This window comes from Arachis stenosperma, chromosome 6 (genome assembly GCF_014773155.1).
Source record: "Arachis stenosperma cultivar V10309 chromosome 6, arast.V10309.gnm1.PFL2, whole genome shotgun sequence".
NCBI classification, from domain to species: Eukaryota; Viridiplantae; Streptophyta; class Magnoliopsida; order Fabales; family Fabaceae; genus Arachis; species Arachis stenosperma.
Genome location: NC_080382.1, coordinates 61,270,480 through 61,286,748, shown reverse-complemented (window position 1 = coordinate 61,286,748; position 16,269 = coordinate 61,270,480). Strand labels below are relative to the sequence as shown.

General features: G+C 38.0%; 1 non-coding gene across 1 annotated transcript; it reads right to left on the bottom strand.

Moving 5' to 3' along the window:
* Nucleotides 1-15,223: 15,223 nt before the first annotated feature.
* Nucleotides 15,224-15,331, bottom strand: LOC130938389 (small nucleolar RNA R71). Its single transcript, XR_009069556.1, has one exon. It is a non-coding gene; the product is annotated as a small nucleolar RNA R71 (small nucleolar RNA).
* Between the last annotated feature and the right edge of the window lie 938 nt (nucleotides 15,332-16,269).

Sequence of the window (16,269 nt, the reverse complement as noted above, 5' to 3'; positions counted from 1 at the left end):
TGAAAGAAAATTTAACTTGAAAAAGAATAGGGAGATACATGAATTTTGAGTTATATCATAAGAATAGTTCAATTATTTTGATGTGGTGACTTTGCTTCTACTTTCTGAATGCATGAATAAATAGTGCATATTTGATGTTGGAGTTAAGAATGTTAACTCTTGAAAGAATGATGAAAAAGGAGAAGTATTATTGGTAATCTAAAAAATTCAAAAAGATTGATTCTTGAAGCAAGAAAAAGCAGCAAAAAAAAGTGCAATAAAAGAAAACATATATATATATATATATATATATATATATATATATATATATATATATATATATATATATATATATATGCGAAAAAAGAGAGAGAAGCAAAAGAAAAAGCCAATAGCTTTTTAAACTAAAAGGCAAGAACAAGGGTCCAAGGCTTTGAGCATCAATGGTTAGGAGGGCCTAAAAGAAGCAAAATCTTGGCCTAACAGTCAAATGAACTCCTCCCCCTAACTATATGCTTGTGGTGTGAAGGTGTTAAGTGAAAAAGCTTGAGACTGAGTAGTTAAAGTCGTGATCCAAAGCAAAAGAGTGTGCTTAAGAACTCTGGACACCACTGGCTAGGGACTCTAGCAAAATTGAATCACAATTCGAAAGGGTTCACTTAGTTAAGTATCTGTGGCGTTTATGTATCCGGTGGTAGCACTGGAAAACAAAGCGCTTAGGGTCACGACCAAGACTCAAAAGAAGTTGTGTTCAAGAATCAAGAAGAACCAAACTAGGAGAGTTAATAATACTGATAAATCTACATTTTATGGTACTTATTTGCTCTAATTGAGTGGATTTTATCAACTTTTTTTTACACTTATTCAATGAAATAGCAAAGTTTCATGATTTCTTCCTAAATTGTGCTTGAAAGTGAAAACATGATTTTAGGCCTTTTAATTACTAAATTTTATTCACTTTAATCCCATTTGGTGCCTTGATGTATTTGTTAAGTGATTTCAGGGTTCCAAGGCAAGTTTGGGTTGAAGAAGTGACGAAAAGAGCATGCAAAAGGAAAGAAACCATGAAGAAATGGAGTTTGGAAATTTCATCATGTGTGCGTACGCACAAGGAAGATTTGCGAGCGACACGTACGTGTGACCCACGCGTATGCGTGGCCTGAGTCACGTGAGCTCATTAATGCAAATAACTGGGGGCGAATTCTAGGCCTCCAAAACCCAATCTAACTCATTTCTGAAGCTATTTCAACGCTAACTCAAGTGGAAACACGCGCGGGGGGGGGGGGGGGAGGATTAGGTTTAGCTTTTATGATGTTTTCTTTTAGTTTCTAGAGAGAGAAGCTCCCCCATCTCTCTAGAATTAGGGTTTTCTTAGTTTAATATCCTTTAATTTCAGTCTTTAATTCTTGCTTTATGTAGTTTCCTTTATGTTTTCATGCTTTCTTGTCTTTATCTCCTTCATTTCTCTTGTTATTTCCTTTATTTTGTCATTTTTATGTTATGAACACTCTTTGTTAATTTTAATTCCAATTAATGCAAATTTATGTTTTCATGTCATTTATTGCTTCCTTTAATTGTTATTGTCATTTTCTTGCTTTTGGTAGTTAGATTTTATACTTAATGCAATTTAATATTATTTTATTTTCATGCACACCAAGTGTTTGATAAAATGCTTGGCTTAGTGATACATTAGAGTAGTTAGTGATTTGGTTTCCCTTGACACCAAGTGACTCAATAGTGTTGACATAGGACTTAGGAATTGGAATCAACTATGCCTACTTGACTTATCTTCGATGTAAGGTTGACTAAGTAGGATTAACTCTTCACAATCATCATGTGTTTGTGGTCAATGGTTAGGATAGGTAACCTTAGCTCTCAATTACTTGCCAAGAGATTTCTTGCACTTGAAGTTTCCTTTCCTTGCATTTTATTGTTTTGACTTTTGTTGCTTTGATGTTTAATTCCTTGCATGTTTAGTTTTCACACTCTTGGTTGAGAAATTGGGTGTTTGGGTGAGATTGAGTTGTGGATGTCCATTTCGCATTGTGTGACTATTGTTAATTGGTTTGGTTTTCCTTGAGTCTAAGTGACCCACTATTGTTAATTGGTTTGGTTTTCCTTGCCAAGAATTTTCTCATATCAAATTTGGCATCGTTGCCGGGGAGTTGCAATGGTCTTGATGTTGGCTATTGAGTATATGTAAATATTGTGAATAGCTTATCATATGTTGCTTGCTTATTTTTGGCTTTTGTGAATATGTTAAAATGTGAATATCTTGCTTCTTGTTTACTCTTGTGAATATTTTGATATTGTGAATATGTTTTTCTTGTTGCCTTTTGTTTTTCTTGTTGGGAGCTAAAAGCTTGTTGGACACTCCATTAAAACTTGGTGCAATTAATGAATAATTTGGAGACCCAATCATTGTTAGAACTTCTCAATAAAAGTCCAACTTTAGAACTCTAAATAGAAGTGTTAGATGGGAGACACCCCACCATGGTAACATCTTTCTTACCTTTTTCTTGTTTATAATTTTGGTTTATTTCATGTTTGCTTGTCTTAGTTAGCCTAAGATTGATTTAATTTTGAGCTTAGATGGTTTAATTTGTATATAGATCATGAATGTTTGAGTTTTTGAATGTTTGGGGTTGAATTTTGGTTGAGCTAAGGCTCGGTGCCTTATATTTTGAAAGAAAAATTTTGAGAAAAACAGAGTATGTGCGTACGCACACACCTATGCGTACGCACAAAACCACCATTTTTGCGTTCTGTGTGTGCGCACCCTCTGTGCACACGCACACCAGTTTATACCCCTTCTGTTGGGAGCGTTAGCACGCCTTGTGCATACGCACCCTCTTCTTTTAGCCTCTTGTGCGTGCGCACGGAGCTGTGTGCGCATGCACAGACGGCGAGATAGCTGGAAATTTTGACACTTCATGTAAAAAAAATGGCCTTTCTGTGCTTGGGCACAAGGCCTCTGGTCGCGGCATTTGCACACATAGTGCGAACGCACAACCCTTCTCATTTTGCTCATCGACGCGTACGCGTCACCCCACGCGTACGCGTCGCCCTTCATTTTTGCCGCATCCCTGGCACGCGTCCCCGACGCGTATGCGTGGCTCCCTGTGCGCGCGCACAGCTCCTTTTGCATACGCACGCCCTTATTTTCTCACCACCATACTTCTCTTCTTCTCTTCTCTTTATTTCTTTTCTTCTTTTCTCTTCTCCCCTCTTCTTTCCCTCATTCAACCACCACTCACCACTATACTTCACCATCCACAACACTCACTTTTAGTTAGTTAGTTACTTGTTTATTAGTTAGTTTTATTTTCTATTTTGGTGCTAAGTGTGGGATGATTGAGTTGATTTATTGTTTGTGTTGACATATTGCTGATTAATTATTGATATTGTTGTTGCTATATATTATTGGATATGTTTATTGAGGTTATAGATAGTTGCTTGGTATTGAGTTCTTGATGTTTCATTTTGCACATACCAAGTACTTTTGACAATGCCTTCACGAATCTTATTGAATTTCTAAATTGCATGTTTTGGCCACCATGTAATTTGATTTCATTATCTATAATTAGGCAATTTGTTTTTTAGTTGATGCATTTTTTTTGTTAGGTGATGCTTGTTTAGGATTAATTTTTATTTAAGTCACCTATTTGATGCATCAACAATGAGGGTTGTGAAATTGGATCATGAGCTTACCTAATGACACTTTTTGAGCTTTTCAAGCTTTGTGGACTATGCTTGCCATGTTTTCCACTTCATGTCAAATAAGTGTTGCTTTATTATCCAATTCACAATCCCTTGATTCTTGCTTGAATGCTTTTCTGCCTCTTTATTGCTTGTTTGTTTATCTTGGCATACAAGTTTCTTTTTAAGTATCTCAAGCACACTAGAATGAGTGAAGTGCATGCTTATTTTGTCTAAATTGTGACATAGCTTTCCTTGCTAGTGTGTGTATTCTAAACCGCGCAACTTAGAATACATACACTTGTTTTCTTCATGTCACAAACTTATTCACTCTCCTCATTCTAGTGCATATGACCTCACTCCAACAATCCTTGCCTCCTTGTTTTTGCATTCACTCATCTTACTATTCTATCTTTGATCTTTCATGAGTGATTTACCCTAGCAACAAAGAAAGCAGGAGGAAGAGCACGCATCAGCCGATTGAACCACTAGCTAAAGGTGGCAATCTGAAGTCACCACCCCCTTGCTCACCTTTGAGTGCACAGAGGACCATGCAAACCCTTAAATGTGGGGAGGTCGTCACCGATCGACGATATTGGGTGACATACTCTAAGCCTAACACTTGCACATTCTTTTTGAATTCTTGGTTGTATTTTTCCTAGTTTGTATATATTCTAGTGCTTTAATTGCATGTTTCTTTGTTTATTGCATCTCTTTGCACACATATATATAATAAGCTTAGTTAATTTAATGAAATTTTCCAAGAAAAAAAACATTCTCAATAGGGCATTGACATCCTAATTGATTTGAGTTGATACTTGTTTGATTGAAACTTGCTTGAAATATATTGTGGAACATGTTTTTCAGTTAAAGAACATACAACTTGTGAGTTTTTGAGCCTTATTGTGTGGTTACACCATATAACTACTATTTCAATTCTTGTGTGTTATTCTATCTTTAGGATTGCAATCTTTGATTTGTTTAATTCTTTATGTCCATTGTTTGATGTATATATGCATTTATATGATTGATGCCATCTTTTCATTAAGCTCACTTATCCGAAATAGCCGACCCCTTTTCTCTCCCTTTGTTAACCAACTTTGGGCCTATTTCAATCCCCTTCTGTTCTTAAAGTTAGCACATTACTAGCCTTAAAGGCGAAAAACAATAAATATCCCTTATTTGGATCTTTGATTAGCTTAGGTTAGTGAGAGTGTGTATCATCTAAGTGTGGGAAAGTTTGGAAAAGTTGGTTGAGGTAAAAGTGGATTTTTGTACTATTGATTGAAAATCTTGGGAATTGAGTACATGCTCATGCATTAAACAATTTAACCATATGCATTGACACTTTTGTGTATATAATTTATTTTGTGTAAAAAAAAGGAAAAGGGGACAAAATGCCTCAAAGTAAAGTAACAATAACAATGCATACGAGTTTTGATCAAAGAGAAAATGGATGAGTGTGTAAGAAAAGTGAGGAATGGGTAGTTAGGATTGCTTTGAGTTGTATAGGTTGTTATGTAGGTTAGATGAGAGCTTAAGTTAGTCAAAGATTCAAATTTCAAGCTCACTTGACCAAATACAATCTTACCTTGACCCTAGCCACATTACAACCCATGAAAAGCCCTCATGATATTTGTATGAATACATTAAATAAGTGTTAATTGTTAGATGAAAAACAAATCTTAGAAAGCTTGATGAAAGGAGAAATGAGTGAATTGACCCTATACACTTGCGTGATTAGAGCGGATACACATCCTGTGAGGGTTCAATTGCTCAATCACATGTTTCCACCATTGATTATCTCCTTTCTTGCAAGTTTGTAAATGCTTTTCAATAACTCTAATCAGTTATGGATTTGACTTGATTTAGATTGCTTTAGCCCTTTGGTGCACGAAATTGTGTGGCCAATATTAATGGACTATTTAACACAGCTTCGCACAACTAACCAGCAAGTGCACTGGGTCGTCCAAGTAATACCTTACGTGAGTAAGGGTCGATCCCACGGAGATTATTGGTTTGAAGCAAGCTATGTTTATTTTATTATTCTTAGTCAGGATATTAATTAAAATTATCAGTTGGAATTATTAGATTGAAAAGAATAAAAGAGAATAAAATCGTTACTTGTTGTGCAGTAATGAGAAATATGTTGGAGTTTTGGAGATGCTTTGTCCTCTGAATTTTTGCAATGTAATATTCAACTTAATTGTTTGTAAAGCACGTCTACGGCAAGCTGTATGTAGGGTGTCACCATTGTCAGTGGCTACCTCCCATCCTCTCAGTGAAAACGGTCCAGGTGCTCTGTCACAGCACGGCTAATCAGCTGTTGGTTCTCGATCATGTTGGAATAGGATCCATTGATCCTTTTGCGTTTGTCATCACGCCGAGCAATCGCGAGTTTGAAGCGCGTCACAGCCATTCAATCCTTGAATCCTACTCGGAATACCGCAGACAAGATTTAGACCTTCCGGATTCTCAAGAGTGGCCGCCATCAATTCTAGCTTATACCGCGGAGATTCTGATTAAGGAATCTAAGAGAAGCTCATTCAGTCTGATGTAGAACAGAGGTGTTTGTCAGGCACACGTTCATGGATTGAGGGAGGTGATGAGTGTCACGGATCATCACCTCCTTCATAATTAAGCGCGAATAAACATCTTAGATCGGACCATACACACGTTTGAGTGAAATAGAAACAATTGCATTAATTCATTGAGACGCTGCAGAGCTCCTCACCCCCAACAATGGAGTTTAGAGACTCATGCCGTTAAAGTGTATAAAATTCAGATCTGAAAATGTCATGAGATACAAAATAAGTCTCTAAAAGTTGTTTAAATAGAAAACTAGTAACCTAGGTTTACAGAAAATGAGTAAACTAAGATAATTGGTGCATAAATCCACTTCTGGGGCCCACTTGGTGTGTGCTGGGGCTGAGACTAAAGCTATCCACGAGCTGAGGCTTTTCTTGGAGTTGAACTCTAAGTTATAACGTGTTTTGGGCGTTCAACTCCAGATCATGACGTGTTTCTGGCGTTTAACTCCAGACAGCAGCATGTACTTGCCGTTCAATGCCAAGTTACGTCGTCTATCTTCGTGCAAAGTATGGACTATTATATATTTCTGGAAAGCCCTGGATGTTTACTTTCCAACGCCGTTGAGAGCGCGCCAATTGGACTCCTGTAGCTCCAGAAAATCCATTTCGAGTGCAGGGAGGTCAGAATCCAACAGCATCAGCAGTCTTTTTTCAGCCTAACTCATTTCAGTCAGAAAATACCTGAAATCACAGAAAAACACACAAACTCATAGTAAAGTCTAGAAATATGATTTTTGCCTAAAAACTAATACTATTCTACTAAAAACTAATTAAAACATGCTAAAATCTACATGAAATTACCCCCAAAAAGCGTATAAAATATCCGCTCATCACAACGCCAAACTTAAACTGTTGCTTGTCCCCAAGCAACTAGATGAATAAAAGAGGATAAAAAGAAATTAAGAAGCAATAATATCTCAGAGTTTTAAGTGAAGCTCAGATTCTAATTAGATGAGTGGGGCTAGTAGCTTTTTGCTTCCAAACAGTTTTGGCATCTCACTTTATCCTTTGAAATTCAGAATGATTGGCATCCATAGGAACTCAGAATTCAGATAGTATTATTGATTTTCCTAGTTAAGTATGTTGATTCTTGAACACAGCTACTTTTATGAGTCTTGGCCGTGGCCCTAAGCACTTTATTTTCCAGTATTACCACCAGATACATAAATGCCACAGACACATGACTGGGTGAACCTTTTCAGATTGTGACTCAGCTTTGCTAGAGTCCCTAGTTAGAGGTGTCCAGAGCTCTTAAGCACACTCCTTTGCTTTGGATCACGACTTTAACCACTCAGTCTCAAGCTTTTCACTTGGACCTGCATGACACAAGCACATGGTTAGGGACAGCTTGATTTAGCCGCTTAGGCCTGGATTTTATTTCCTTGGGCCCTCCTATGCATTAATGCTCAAAGCCTTGGATCCTTTTTACCCTTGCCTTTTGGTTTTAAGGGCTATTGGCTTTTTCTGCTTGCTTTTTTTTTCTCTCTCTCTCTTTTTTTTTTCAAAAAAAATCTTTTTTTTCACTGCTTTTTCTTGCTTCAAGAATCAATTTCATGATTTTTCAGATCATCAATAACATTTCTCTTGTTCATCATTCTTTCAAGAGCCAACAATTTTAACATTCATAAAATTCAATATCAAAAATATGCACTGTTCAAGCATTCATTCAGAAGACAAAAAGTATTGCCACCACATATAAATAATTAGAATTTTCCTTATTAAGAACTCGAAAAAATTAAATTGCCTCTTTATTCTACAAATCTACTATTTTATTCATGTTTGATGATGATGAGAAAAATAAATTATAACTTAATTGGAAATAAAACCAAAATAGATATGCTAATTACTACTACTCCTATATAACTTCTAAGGTAAAATCCTATAATAATACTATCACAGAGTTAAAGCTAGAATTAGAACTTAACAACCTGTATTTTGGGAAGTGGATGTTCCTCTAGTCTGTGGGGTGCCTTCAAGCATTAATTTCTGACGCTTCAGCTCCCTTAAGTTCACATCCTTGCTCTTCCTGTTCCCTTAGGTGCCATGATCTTAATAAGTTTTAGCTCAGTAATCATGGCAAATCACACCAAACTTAGAGGTTTGCTTGTCCTCAAGCAAAAGAAAGGAAATGAGAGGAATAGAAGGAGAGGCAGTTTCGAAAAAAAGATAAGATGAGTTGAAAAAGATATGAGAAGAAATTAAAAAGATTTGAAAAACAATTGGATTGGAAAAAGATTTGTGTTTATGAATTAAGATACATTTGATATTTTTGAAAAAGGGATTTTAGAAATTAGGGTTTTTAGAAATTAGGATTAAAATTTTTGGAATTGAAGGATGATATTTTGAAACATGTTTATGCAAGAAATCATGAATTGAAATATAAAAATTAGAAAATATGTAAGAAAAAAACGAATTTTACCTCATCCCCACCATCCTGGCGTTAAACGCCCAAATGCTGCATGTTTTGGGCGTTTAACACCCAAATGCTGCTTCTCCTGGGCGTTCAACGCCCAGCTGATGCTTCTTTCTGGCGTTGAATGCCAGGAAGTCCTTTGTCACTGGGCGTTTTTCTGAACTCCCAGGATGCTAACAATCTGGCGTTAAACGCCCAGAAGGTGCTTCTTTCTGGCGTTCAACGCCCAGAAGATGCTCCTTTCTGGCGTTTAATGCCCAGATGGCTACCCTTACTGGCGTTGAACGCCCAGTGGGTGTTTCTTTTGGGCGTTCAACGCCCAAAATGTTTCTTACTGGCTTTTTCACGCTAGTGAGCTTCCAAATTTTCCTGTAACTCTGTGAATTCAATCAATTGCTATTTTTACCTTTTGAAGATACTTGGATACATACCTGTAAAAAAAGGAAATTTATTTAATTAGTAAATAAACTTTGTAAATGGCTGGGTTGCCTCCCAGCAAGCGCTTCTTTATTGTCTTTAGCTGGACTACCACTGAGCTCTAATCAAGTCTCAGTTTTGAGCATTCTTGCTCGAAGTTACTTTCAAGATAATGTTTAATTCTCTGTCCATTAACAATGAACTTTTTGTTAGAGTCATTATCCTGAAGCTCTACGTATCCATATGGTGATACACTTGTAATTACATATGGACCTGTCCACCGGGATTTTAATTTCCCAGGAAATAATTTGAGCCTAGAATTAAATAGCAGAACTTTCTGCCCCGGCTCAAAGACTCTGGATGACAATTTCTTATCATGCCATCTTTTTGCTTTCTCTTTGTAAATTTTTGCATTCTCGAAAGCATTGAGTCTAAATTCCTCTAGCTCATTTAACTGAAGCAATCGTTTTTCTCCAGCTAACTTGGCATCAAGGTTTAGGAATCTGGTTGCCCAGTAGGCCTTATGTTCCAGTTCCACTGGCAAGTGACATGCCTTTCCATACACAAGCTGGTATGGAGAGGTCCCTATAGGGGTCTTGAATGCTGTTCTGTATGCCTACAGAGCATCATCCAAGCTTCTTGCCCAATCCCTTCTACGGTTAATTACAGTCCGTTCCAGGATTCTTTTGAGTTCTCTATTTGAGACTTCAGCTTGCCCATTAGTCTGTGGATGATATGGAGTGGCCACCCTGTGGCTAACTTCATAACGAACCAAAGCAGAGTAAAGCTGTTTATTGCAGAAATGAGTGCCCCCATCACTGATTAATACTCTAGGGGTACCAAATCTGCTGAAGATGTGTTTCTGGAGGAATTTTAACACTGTTTTAGTGTCATTAGTGGGGGTTGCAATAGCTTCCACCCATTTGGATACATAATCCACTGCCACCAGAATATAAGTGTTTGAGTATGATGGTGGGAAAGGTCCCATGAAGTCAATTCCCCATACATCAAACAACTCAATCTCCAAGATCTCTTGTTGAGGCATGGCATAACTGTGAGGCAGATTGCCAGATCTTTGGCAACTGTCACAATTAAGTACAAACACTCGGGAATCTTTATAGAGAGTAGGCCAGTAGAAGCCACTTTGGAGGACTCTTGTGGCTGTTCGCTCACTTCCAAAATGTCCTCCATACTGTGATCCATGGCAGTGCCATAGGATCTTCTGCGCTTCTTCCTTAGGCACACATCTACGGATTACTCCGTCTGCACATCTCTTGAAGAGATATGGTTCATCCCAAAGATAGTACTTTGCATCTGTGATCAATTTCTTTGATTGCTGCCTACTGTACTCTTTAGGTATGAACCTCACTACCTTGTAATTTGCAATGTCTGTAAACCATGGCACTTCCTGGATGGCAAATAGTTGCTCATCCGGAAAGTTTTCAGAGATCTCAGTAAGAGGGAGGGACGTCTCTTCTACTGGTTCTATTCGGGACAGGTGATCTGCAACCTGATTCTCTGTCCCTTTTCTGTCTTTTATTTTTATATCAAACTCTTGCAGAAGCAACACCCATCTTATAAGTCTGGGTTTTGAATCCTGCTTTGTGAGTAGATATTTAAGAGCAGCATGATCAGTGTACACGATCACTTTTGATCCTACTAAATAGGATCTGAATTTGTCAATGTCGTAAACCACTGCAAGTAGCTCTTTTTCTGTGGTTGTGTAATTCTTCTGTGCGTCATTTAGAACACGACTGGCATAGTAAATGACGTGCAGAAGCTTGTCATGCCTTTGTCCCAACACTGCACCAATGGCATGGTCACTGGCATCACACATTAGTTCAAATGGCAATGCCCAGTTTGGTGCAGAGATGATTGGTGCTGAGACCAATTTAGCTTTCAGGGTCTCAAATGCCTGCAGACACTCTTTATCAAAGATAAATGACGTGTTAGCAGCTAGCAGGTTGCTTAGAGGTTTGGCGATTTTTGAAAAATCCTATATAAACCTCCTATAGAATCATGCATGCCCCAGAAAGCTTCTGATTGCCTTAACATTGGCAGGTGGTGGTAATTTTTCAATTACTTCAACTTTAGCTTGATCCACCTCTATTCCCTTGTTCGAGATTTTGTGCCCAAGGACAATTCCTTCAGTCACCATAAAGTGACACTTCTCCCAGTTTAAAACCAGGTTAGTGATGAGCGGATAATTTGTACGCTTTTTGGCATTGTTTTTAGTATGTTTTTGATATCTTTTAGTTAGTTTTTAGTATATTTTTATTAGTTTTTAGTTAAAATTCACTTTTCTGGACTTTACTATGAGTTTGTGTGTTTTTCTGTGATTTCAGGTATTTTCTGGCTGAAATTGAGGGATCTGAGCAAAAATCTGATCCAGAGACTCAAAAGGACTGCAGATGCTGTTGGATTCTGACCTCCCTGCACTCAAAGTAGATTTTCTGGAGCTACAGAAGCCCAATTGGCGCGCTCTCAACGGCGTTGGAAAGTAGACATCCTGGGCTTTCCAGCAATATATGATAGTCCATACTTTGCCAAAGATTTGATGGCCCAAACCGGCGTTCAAAGTCACCTCAAGAAATTCCAGCGTTAAACGCCGGAACTGGCACCTAATTGGGAGTTAAACGCCCAAACTGGCATAAAAGCTGGCGTTTAACTCCAAGGAGAGTCTCTACACGAAAATGCTTCATTACTCAGCCCAAGCACACACCAAGTGGGCCCGGAAGTGGATTTTTATGTCATTTACTCATCTTTGTACACCTTAGGCTACTAGTTATCTATAAGTAGGACCTTTTACTATTGTATCTAGGGACTTTGGTAGCTATCTTCGTTTTATGCTATCTTAGATCATTGGGAGGCTGGCCATTCGGCCATGCCTAGACCTTATGCTTATGTATTTTCAACGGTGGAGTTTCTACACACCATAGATTAAGGTGTGGAGCTCTGCTGTACCTCGAGTATTAATGCAATTACTATTGTTCTTCTATTCAATTCCGCTTGTTCTTTGTCCAAGATATCACTTGTTCTTCAACTTGATGAATGTGATGATCTGTGACACTCATCATCATTCTCACCTATGAATAAGGTGACTGACAACCATTCTTGTTCTACAAGCATTCGAGGCTTAGTGAATATCTCTTGGATTACTGATACACGATGCATGGTTGATCGCTTGACAACCGAGTGCTCGCCTGACAAACGAGCCAGCCATTCCGTGAGATCAGAGTCTTCGTGGTATAGGCAAGAACTGATGGTGGCATTCAAGAGAATCCGGAAGGTCTAACCTTGTCTGTGGTATTCTGAGTAGGATTCAATGATTGAATGACTGTGACGTGCTTCAAACTCCTAGCAGGCTAGGGCGTTAGTGACAGACGCAAAAGTATCAATGGATATTATTCCAGCCTGAACGAGAACCGACAGATGATTAGCCTATGCTGTGACAGAGCATCAGGGACGTATTTTCACTGAGAGGATGGGAGGTAGCTGCTGACAACAGTGAAACCCTACACAAGCTTGCCATGGAAAGGAGTAAGAAGAATTGGATGAAGGCAGTAGGAAAGCAGAGAGACGGAAGGGAAGGCATCTTCATACGCTTGTCTGAAGCTCTTACACCAATGATATACATAAGTATCTCTATCTTTATCTTTATCTTTATGTTTTATTCGTTTATCACTATACCCATTTGAGTCTGCCTGACTGAGATTTACAAGATGACCATAGCTTGCTTCATACCACCAATCTCCGTGGGATCGACCCTTACTCACGTAAGGTTTATTACTTGGACGACCCAGTGCACTTGCTGGTTAGTTGTGCGAAGTTGTGTTTATGCCATGGTATTGAGCACCAAGTCTTTGGAGCCATTACTAGGGATTGTTTATGTTTTGAAAAGTATTCATCACAATTTCGTGCACCAAGTTTTTGGCGCCGTTGCCGGGTATTGTTCTTGTTTATGGACAACTGACGGTTCATCTTGTTGCTTAGATTAGGTATTTTTTTTCGAAATTCTTGAAGATGAATTCTAGAGTTTCATGATGATTTGTTGAAGTCTGGCTGGCTGAGAAGCCATGTCTAATCTCATTGGACCGAGGTTTCAACTTATCATCACAAGAGCTTGTTGATTTTCATCAATCTTGCTTTTGGAGCAGTGATCTGCTAAGGCTTGGCTGGCCTTTGGCCATGTCTAGTGTTTTGGACCGAAGCTTTCTTTGAAAGCTTGGCTGGCTGTGAAGCCATGTCTAATTCCTGGACCGGAGTCTTAGACTAGCATTGCACTGATTCCTGGAATTTTCATTAAGAAATTTGATATCTTTTTCCACTTAATTTTCGAAAAACACAAAAAAATTACAAAATCATAAAAACCAAAAATATTTGATGTTTCTTGCTTAAGTCTAGTGTCTCATCTTAAATTTGGTGTCAATTGCATGCATTCATTCATGTGTCTTAAGGATCTTCAAGTAATTCTTGATTATTTCTTACTCTGATCTTTGAATTCTCTTGACTTGAGTGTTTATGTGTCTCATATGCATTCTCATTTTGTTAGTGTCAGTAGTATACAAACGGCTATGTTTGGTGTCTTGCATGCATTATTATTTCATTCTTGTTGCATTTTAATTATTAAAAAATCCAAAAATATTTTTAATTTGTGTCTTTCCAAGTCAATAATACAAAGAATTGAAGATTCAGAACATACTGCAGAGGAATTACACAGAAAAAGCTGAGCATTCAAAAATGCCCAGTGAAGAAGACAGACTGGCGTTTAAACGCCAGCCAGGGTACCTGGTTGGGCGTTTAACGCCCAAAAAGGGTGCATTTTGGGCGTTAAACGCCAGAATGTATACCATTCTGGGCGTTTAACGCCAGGATGGTGCTAGGGGGAGAATTTTGTTTTCAAATCAATTTTTTTTTCAAGTTTTCAAAGTTTTTCAAAATCAAATCTTTTTCAAATCATATTTTTTTCAATCAAATGTTTTCAAAATCAATTTCTTTCCTTTTTCAAAGATACTTACTAACAATTAATGATTTGATTGAACATCTCAAATTTGTTGCCTTTTCTGTTGAGAAAGGTTTAATGTTTGAATCATATCTTTTCTTGTTAGGCAAGTCACTAATTTTCAAAATCAAATCTTATAAAATTGTTTTCAAAACATATCTTTTAAAATTGTTTTCAAATCATATCTTCTCAATCACATCTCTTTAAAACTAATCATATCTTCTTAACCTCATCTTTTTCAAAATAGTTTTCAATCAAATCTTTTTGATTTCTAATTTCAATTCCTTTTTCAAAAAACACTTGATTTCTTTCTTACTTTTATTTTCGAAAATCAATTAAATGTTTTTCAAAATGTTTTCAAAATCTGTTTAATTGAATTTTCGAAAATCTTCTTCCTCTCCTCCCACATCCTTCTATTTATGGAGTACTACTCCTTCTTAATGCACAATTCGAACTCTATCTAATCATGTTCGAATTCTTCTACCTCCTTCTTCTATTTTTCTTTTCCTCTGACACTTCAAGGAATCTCTATACTGTGACATAGAGGATTCCACATTTTCTTTTTCTCTTCTCTTTCATATGAGCAGGAGCAGAGACAAAGGCATTCTTGTTGAAGCTAACCCTGAACCTGAGAGAACCTTGAAGCAAAAGCTAAGAGAAGCCAAGGCACAACTCTCTTTAGAGGACCTGACCGAATTCTTCAAAGAAGAAGAACACATGGCAGCCGAAAACAACAACAATGCCAACAATGCAAGGAAGGTGCTGGGTGACTTTACTGCACCTACTCCCAACTTCTATGGGAGAAGCATCTCTATCCCTGCCATTGGAGCAAACAACTTTGAGCTTAAGCCTCAATTAGTTTCTCTAATGCAACAGAATTGCAAATTCCATGGACTTCCAATGGAAGATCCTCATCAGTTTTTAGCTGAGTTCTTGCAAATCTGTGACACAGTCAAGACTAATGGGGTTGACCCTGAGGTCTACAGACTGATGCTATTCCCTTTTGCTGTAAGAGACAGAGCTAGGATATGGTTGGACTCACAACCTAAAGATAGCCTGGATTCTTGGGAAAAGCTAGTCAATGCCTTCTTGGCAAAGTTCTTTCCACCTCAAAAATGGAGTAAGCTTAGAGTGGAAGTCCAAACCTTCAGACAGAAGGATGGAGAATCCCTCTATGAAGCTTGGGAAAGATACAAACAATTAATCAGAAGATGTCCCTCAGACATGCTTTCTGAATGGAGCATCATAGGTATCTTCTATGAGGGTCTCTCTGAACTATCCAAGATGTCTTTGGATAGTTCTGCTGGAGGATCTCTTCATTTGAAGAAGACGCCTACAGAGGCTCAAGAGCTAATTGAAATGGTTGCAAATAACCAATTCATGTACACTTCTAAAAGGAATCCTGTGAACAATGGGACTAATCAGAAGAAAGGAGTTCTTGAGATTGATACTCTGAATGCCATTTTGGCTCAGAACAAGATATTGACTCAACAAGTCAATTTGATTTCTCAAAGTCTGTCTGGAATGCAAAATGCACCAAGCAGTACTAAGGATGCTTCCTCTGAGGAAGAAGCTTATGATCCTGAGAACCCTTCAATGGAAGAGGTGAATTACCTAGGAGAGCCCTATGGAAACACCTACAATTCTTCATGGAGAAATCACCCAAATTTCTCATGGAAGAATCAAGAGAAACCTCAACAAGGTTTCAACAATAATAATGGTGGAAGAAACAGGTTTAGCAATGGCAAGCCTTTTCCATCATCTTCTCAGCAACAGACAGAGAGTTCTAAGCAGAATACCTCTGACTTAGCAACCATGGTCTCTGATCTAATCAAAACCACTCAAAGTTTCATGAATGAAACAAGGTCCTCCATCAGAAATTTGGAAGGACAAGTGGGTCAGCTGAGCAAGAAAATTACTGAACTCCCTCCTAGTACTCTCCCAAGCAACACAGAAGAAAATCCAAAAGGAGAGTGCAAAGCCATAAACATGGCCGAAAATGGAGAGAAAAGAGAGGAAGTGGACGCCACTGAGGAAGACCTCAATGGGCGTGCACCAACCTCCTTTGAGTTCCCCAATGAGGAACCATGGGAATCTGAGGCTCAAAATGAGACCATAGAGATTCCATTGGATTTACTTCTGCCTTTCATGAGCTCTGATGAGTATTC